The sequence below is a fragment of the Notothenia rossii genome, assembly GCF_949606895.1.
Source record: "Notothenia rossii genome assembly, chromosome: 6".
Classification (NCBI taxonomy): Eukaryota; Metazoa; Chordata; class Actinopteri; order Perciformes; family Nototheniidae; genus Notothenia; species Notothenia rossii.
The window spans coordinates 19842733-19849789 of record NC_136909.1 but is presented as its reverse complement, the minus strand read 5'-3'; the positions used below and the strand labels follow the sequence as shown (position 1 = coordinate 19849789).

Here is a 7057-nt window from a genome sequence, read left to right as displayed (position 1 = left end):
GAAATGAGTGAATGGACTTGTTGTACCACATCTAGGTCTATAGTGCACAGTGTGTTAGTGCCTCTGTACCAATCATACGCAATAAACTGAAATGAATGTTACAGCGTTTATGTCGGATTTGTGCCTTTGTGGCTGCCTGTCTGTCTGTGTGTGTGTGTGTGTGTGTGTGTGTGTGTGTGTGTGTGTGTGTGTATCTTGTTTGTCTAAGCCTACACAGTTACAGTACAGTAAATTACATCATGTCTACCGCAGGAGAACAGGCACCAAAAAAACTTTCGACAACACATGCTAAACCACTTTTTCACGGCATCCTACAGAATTACAATGTACTCGTTCAAAACAGGAATACCTCTTATGTGAGTGTGTGTGTGTGTGTGTGTGTGTGTGTGTGTGTGTGTGTGTGTGTGTGTGTGTGTGTGTGTGTGTGTGTGTGTGTGTGTGTGTGTGTGTGTGTGTGTGTGTGTGTGTGTTTGCAAACCACAGTCATAAGCCAAGGAGGTAAAAAGTTACAGTGGCGATTATAGTAATTATGGTTTCAGGTTTTTGCATATTCCTTAGATGGACCACTAGATTACAGACAGTTTTGGCACAAATAGAGAGAGAGAGAGAGTAGGAAAAAGAAAAGAGCTACTGTCGGGGGTGAGGGAGGGAGGGGTTGGATTCAGGGACCAAGGAAGAAAGGGAGGAAAAGTGGCCAAAATGGGGTGATGTGGAAAGGAGAGCAGGAGAGGAAAACAGAGTTACAAAGGAAGAGAAAAAATGTAATGGTGAAAGATATGAAGAAGAGAAAGACTAATCCTTCAAGCGGCTTTCCTACGCCTCTCAGCTCGCTTGCTTGCTCGCTTCCTCCTCCTCTGCCCAATCCGCTCTCAACCAGGAGTTGAATGGGCTTTTACAGCGCAGCTTTGTTTCCTATCAAAAAGGAGCGTGAATGTCAAATTCTCCACCATAAAAAACACCTTCCCCTTTAGGTTTCTTCTTCCACTTTATTTCTCTCTTCTTGTATTGCTGCTCTTAACCTTGTCGCTCCTTTTTTTTTCCTTTCTCATTTTCTCAATACAGGACAATACCCACAACAAGCTTTCAGTGGAAACAAAAAGGACCCGGGGTGTCAGCCTTGTGGACCCCCTGCTGCGGCACGTCGTCTTTTTTCAATGGCAGATTAATTACATATTCATGCTGACACAAATAAGACTCGCCTGCTCCGACACACACACACACACACACACACACACACACACACACACACACACACACACACACACACACACACACACACACACACACACACACACACACACACACACACACCCCCACACACCCTCCCACACACACACACACCCCCCCCACCACACACACACACACACACACACACACACACACACACACACACACACACACACACACACACACACACACACACACACACACACACACACACACACACACACACACACACACACACACACACACACACACACACCCCCCTCCCCTCAGCCAAAGCACCCATCTGCTGGTCGTGTGTCTACACTCCAGGAATTGTTCTCATAAATGGAGCGCGTGCTTTTAGAAATGCGTTCTCTTTGAAGGTGTGTGTTTAGGTTGCAACCCTTTTGCAATGCCGCAGCTTATAAAGGTTGAGCACTGCAGAAATCTGTGATAACACTTTCAAATTATATTTTCAAACCACTTAATTTAAAGCCTGTCTTTAATAAGAACGCCATTAGCAAAGATCTGGAGACGCAGCAGATAGGTTGTTTGGCATGAATCCAAACAAAGTGTCAGAAACAGACATGGGATGAGACGAGGGGGGATTAAGCTGAAGAGGCAGAAGTTTGTTCCTTCACGTACAGCGGGAAAAAAAGGGTGTCTGGTAATCGCTTGTCTTCAATACGTGCAGTATGCTGCACATTGTGTTTGGAGGCAAGTAAACCAGCCTGGGCTATTTACTGGAGGTTTTACGGTATCAAATAAAAAGAAAATATAGGCAGTGAAAAGCCTAAGCTGGCTGTGAATAGAGGCAAGCCTTAGAAACATGATACAAGGTGAGATTTCAATGCAGAGCAGCTAGCATGACGGCAGGCTCCGTTGCTCTATCTCCTTCGTTCTTCCGTTCTTTTTTCCTATCCATCTATCTGAGCTTGGCCTGTATAAATCTGTGCACGGGCGACTGTGTGAGGGGAAAGCCTCTCTCTCTCTCCCCGGCTGACTGATGAGTTTCCACCCTATTTCCGTGAACAAACACGCACACACATACACACAAACACATTACGTCCCGCTGGGTTTGGGCCTCTGTTCAGATGTACAACAATATGTCCACTGTTTGGGCCACACTCTAATTAAACAGTGTAAATCGAACTAGAGAAAGGGACAGAGTGGCGAGAGACAGTAGCAGAAAAAGAGAATAAAAGAGGTAGCAGATGGGAAGGAGACAAAGCATGACAGAGAGAGTGATCGAAATTGGGACAAATGACAGCAAAGAGGAACTGAGACGATGGACAACAGTACCAAAATGTGTGGCCTTGCATTCAGTGGCTTCAGTTTACTCAGCGCAATTGGAAAGAAAGACAACTAGTTTATTCTTGCAGAGGGCTGAAAAAAATGACATCAAGCAAACTCATCTAAGATTTAGCTTTAGATGAACCAAAAGGCAAATAATGAACGTGTGAGGTGTTTTATGATAACGATAATCATGCTTTCCAAAAAGATGATCCAGTAGTTTATACAATATTCCTCTGTGTCTGAAAGTGCTTTTAATCAGACTGGTTTCATATTATAAAATAAAAGTTCACATCTTACACCTAATCTATGATTTCAAAGTTTTTTTTTTCTTTTTACAGAACTGGACCGCATGGGACCAGTGGGAACTATATTGTAGGCCTTGATTGGGAGCACACACACACTTACTAACTAGAACAAAAAGACTGGAAATGAGAGCCCCAGATGAGGCCTTAGGTTTCACAGGCCATGAAAAATTCATAATTCCAGATCTTTACATGAAACTCTAGAAGGAATAAGGCCTTACAGCAGCAGACGCTGGGAATCAGCTTCAGAACATTTAGCTTCTCTTTTCTCCCTTTCCTTTTTTCTTTAGTTCAGCCCATCTCTAGTAAACACACACACACACACACACACACACACACACACACACACACACACACACACACACACACACACACACACACACACACACACACACACACACACACACACACACACACACACACACACACACACACACACACACACACACACACACACACACACACACACACACACAGATGCATTCTCATGTTCCATCCTGGGTTTTCCCTTGCGGAGTGTGAGAGACAGTAAATGGTGCAAGCAGAGTGACGCGCTTTGTCGACACAGATTCTTGAAAACCACACTTGCACCTTCTAAACCGGATTTCATCTCTGCTTTCCTCAAAGAAAGCAGAGATGAGGTGCTACACAAACAACCCACATTCAGGCTCTTGATTCTTGAAATAGGCCAAGCTGGAATTGCTATGTGTTCTAAGTTAAACATATATAAGATGTAGACAACTTTAGGGGGACACACACAATCAAGCACTTGGCAGTAGTACACAAAAATACTGAGTGAATGGATGCATATTCAAGACCAAATACAAGGAGGAAAAAAAGGTCAGTCAAATCCATTCAGCAGCTAACATGGAACAGAGACTTAAAGGATAGATATAGAGTAAGGGAGGGTGGAGAAAGGTTTACCACAGGTCACACTTAAAATAAGAGTCTATGAAATGTACGGATGAGTAAGTAAGGATACAGAATAATATAAAGAAGGCAGACAGGTGAGGGAAATCTGCCATCACTAGGCTGCTACTAGCAGCAGGAAGGTCTTCAATAGAAAACAACCCCAGACACCGTCAAAGACTTCCTTTCACACACTCTCATGAACGCCCGTCCGAGCCCACACACACTCACTATAACGCTCACATACACACGCAGAGAATGCAGACAGAATGCACCATTGTTTGACCGGAGAAATATCTTGCTGTGTGTGTGTTCTGTGTGCGAGTATGTGTGTGGCAGTCATTCAGCTTGTCAAGTCCTAGTGGAGTGATCAAAGCTGGTACAAACCACCCAGAGAGATCTCTCCCTTCCTCACCCATTCATCCTTCCCGTCTCACTCTTTCTATCTCCCCCTCTCTTGCTCTGATACAAAAACAGCATTGGGCTGGCTTGAGCAGCGCAGCCAATGAAATTGGTGTATTTAGTTCCAATAATTCCCAGCTGTCCCCCTACAAGCACTGAACCCTGGATGGCTGCAATGCACCATGGGACAGGATCAGAGCATAATGGGAGACAGCATGGGAGCTCTGGCAATATCATAATGCCAAGAGTTTGCGCGCACAAACACACAAACAACTACATACCATTTGAGCTCTGCTGGAGCAGCGCTATGATGCCAAGATGACACACACATGAACAAAGTCACACAATCTCCCACGTATAGACGTTCTAACACACATGTGTGCACACAAAAACCCACACACACAAAAACACCACAGGAGTTCCCTGAGAGTATTCCTATGCTGCCAAGTTCATAAACACACACTCACACACACCCCTCATGTGAGCGCATTCAGTACATATATACACCTCTGCACCTACATATTCACACATACACCTACACCCATCTGCGCAGGACACAGAAACTCACCCACATTTTTTTATTAACTATTAAGTTGAAGACTATACGTATTTAAACAAAGTAAAAAAAGTTTCATAGTATAAATGGTTGTGGTTTTTCAAAAGAGATCGCGAGTTGAACCTCAACATGCCAGAGAAATATGAGCGTCTGTAACCAGAACCCAACAGCTAAACTGTAGATTCTGAAATGACTGCGGCTGCAGGCTCTGTATGATGCAGAAACACACTAAATGTTTTAGACTAAGACTGTATACAGTAGCAGCTGAATGCTAAAATCTAGCTACACCACAGCTTAGTCATCATAATAAACAAGGGGACTTTTCAGACTTTGCCGACTGATCTTGACACCCATTCACTCCAGATCAAATATGAGAGGGCTTAGCTAATGGATTTTTAATAGGCCGAGAGGCTTCAGGGTGGGACTTAGTTACAACGCGTACACATGCACTCTCACTGGCATGAGAGGATCTCAACGAACACTCTACTCTCATTGTAAGGCCACATGACAAGTGTGCAAAAAAGTGTGTGTGTGAGTGCAAAAGGATATTTTTCCGTAATTGAATTTGGCGGTGCAAAGCTAGAAGAATGATGCCTATATCACAAATAGGGTTGGGATAAAACATTCTTAAGAAAAAATAGGAATAATTAAAAGTTTAAGAGGGATCAGGATGTCAAGTAGAATGTCATGGATTGAATCATTTATCATGTGTGGGATACAGTAAGTGTACATCTGAAAAATGTAGTATTTGATGTTTGTCATCATTTGAATCCACAGCAGTTACAGCATCATTTCCACAAACACCATTTTCTAGAACAGTATTAGTCATAACCTCAAAAACAAATTAAACTAGTAAACCATACCAAACCACATATTCCACAGTGAAGTTAAATCAAGGCAACAACTGACCACAATGCAATGATGCATGACCAGAAATGTTGAAGAACAGAATAATTATTTGGTTAATACACTTATTCTTATATTCAATTAAGGACTAAATGCCCACAGAAACCGTTTGAATATATCCACCGGACGTACTGATGCAGAGAGATGATCAGTTATGTACACAAAGTAACCAGCTCCCCCACAGTTAGGTCAATGTGTTTGTCCCATTCAATTGAACAACCAAGAGTGACTCTAGAGTCTTTACACACAAAGAACTAACTTCAGAGACACGAGTCAAGTGGCAAAAAGGGAGAGGAGATATATAAACTTTTGAAAAAAGGAAGCAGAATAAGGGACAATGTGCAAAGATTGAGGTTTCATCTGCCTGAAAAGCCTCAACAGTTTGAGTTTCCAATTATCAGATTTTTCTACCAGTGTCAAATTGAGTCGCAAGCTGGTAGCAAGGTGCAATTTATCAGATGTGGGTGAAAGCCTACTCAAATTGTGTCCCTATTTGCAACGTATTGATTTAACAGTAAAGCAATAGAGAACGGACATAATGAATATTGGTGGGAGTTGGTGAATGTTGTTCCCCTGGGCAACGAGAGAAAGGTGGCAGCAACATCATGTCCAATTGCAGCCGAAATTCAGGAGAAAAAAAAACTTAGGCTAACACGTAATGTCGATACCAATGTACTGACTGCACTGTGTGGACTAGGCAACCTCAATCTCGACAAGGCTTTCAGGTGGAGAGTTAGTTATGTAATTTGAGGGAAAAGATTAAAACAACACCAAGTCTTAGTAGGGTATCACAATTATATTAAAAGATCTTAATAGGGGATGAAACCTACTAAGCTCCTTTTATAAGGATTTCACACAAAAAAAATGTGTTGTGTAGAAAATGTGTTGAATTAAGAAACTTGGTAATATTTTTTTTGTTTGCTAAAACATTAACAAGGTAACCACAAGGTCTGCCTGAGAAGGTCACCTACTGTAGAGTGTGATAGAGGAGTTTTCTGTCAGCGTTTCCGAAAAGCAGCCTTTTAAATTGTGAATCTCAGATCTCTTAAATGATTAAACACTTTACAAAGTTAGGATTATTTTTCTGGCTCAGTCCGCCCGTGACCTGCCTTCTCCTCCACTCACACCAGCAGCGTGTGGCTGCACGCCTATCTGCAGAAATATCACTTTAATAACCTTGCTATGATTACCGGGGGACTATGGTGCCAACACAGTAGTCTGCTAATAAACACCTTATCCTTTTCATCAGCCTAGACTTGTATGTACTGATTTATGGGGCGCTTTCTTTATAAGCCAATTGTGACGAGCTGATTAAATTTACGCATTTCATCTTCAACTACATGATGTTTGCAGACACCGGGTTGTCTTCTGAGATATATAATTGCCCTCATGCTTCGGGCGGCTGTGAGTGTTTGTGACTTTTGATCAATTTTCCGATCGGAGCAGTGTTGCGTCGCCTCTACATCGCGAGGCGCTCTGC

At 42.7% G+C, this 7057-nt stretch overlaps 1 protein-coding gene across 2 annotated transcripts in view; it reads right to left on the bottom strand.

The window, feature by feature from the left end:
• unc5ca (unc-5 netrin receptor Ca) overlaps positions 1-7057 on the bottom strand; it is a 176420-nt gene that overhangs the window by 168334 nt on the left and 1029 nt on the right. The gene's annotated exons all lie outside the window — the stretch shown is intronic.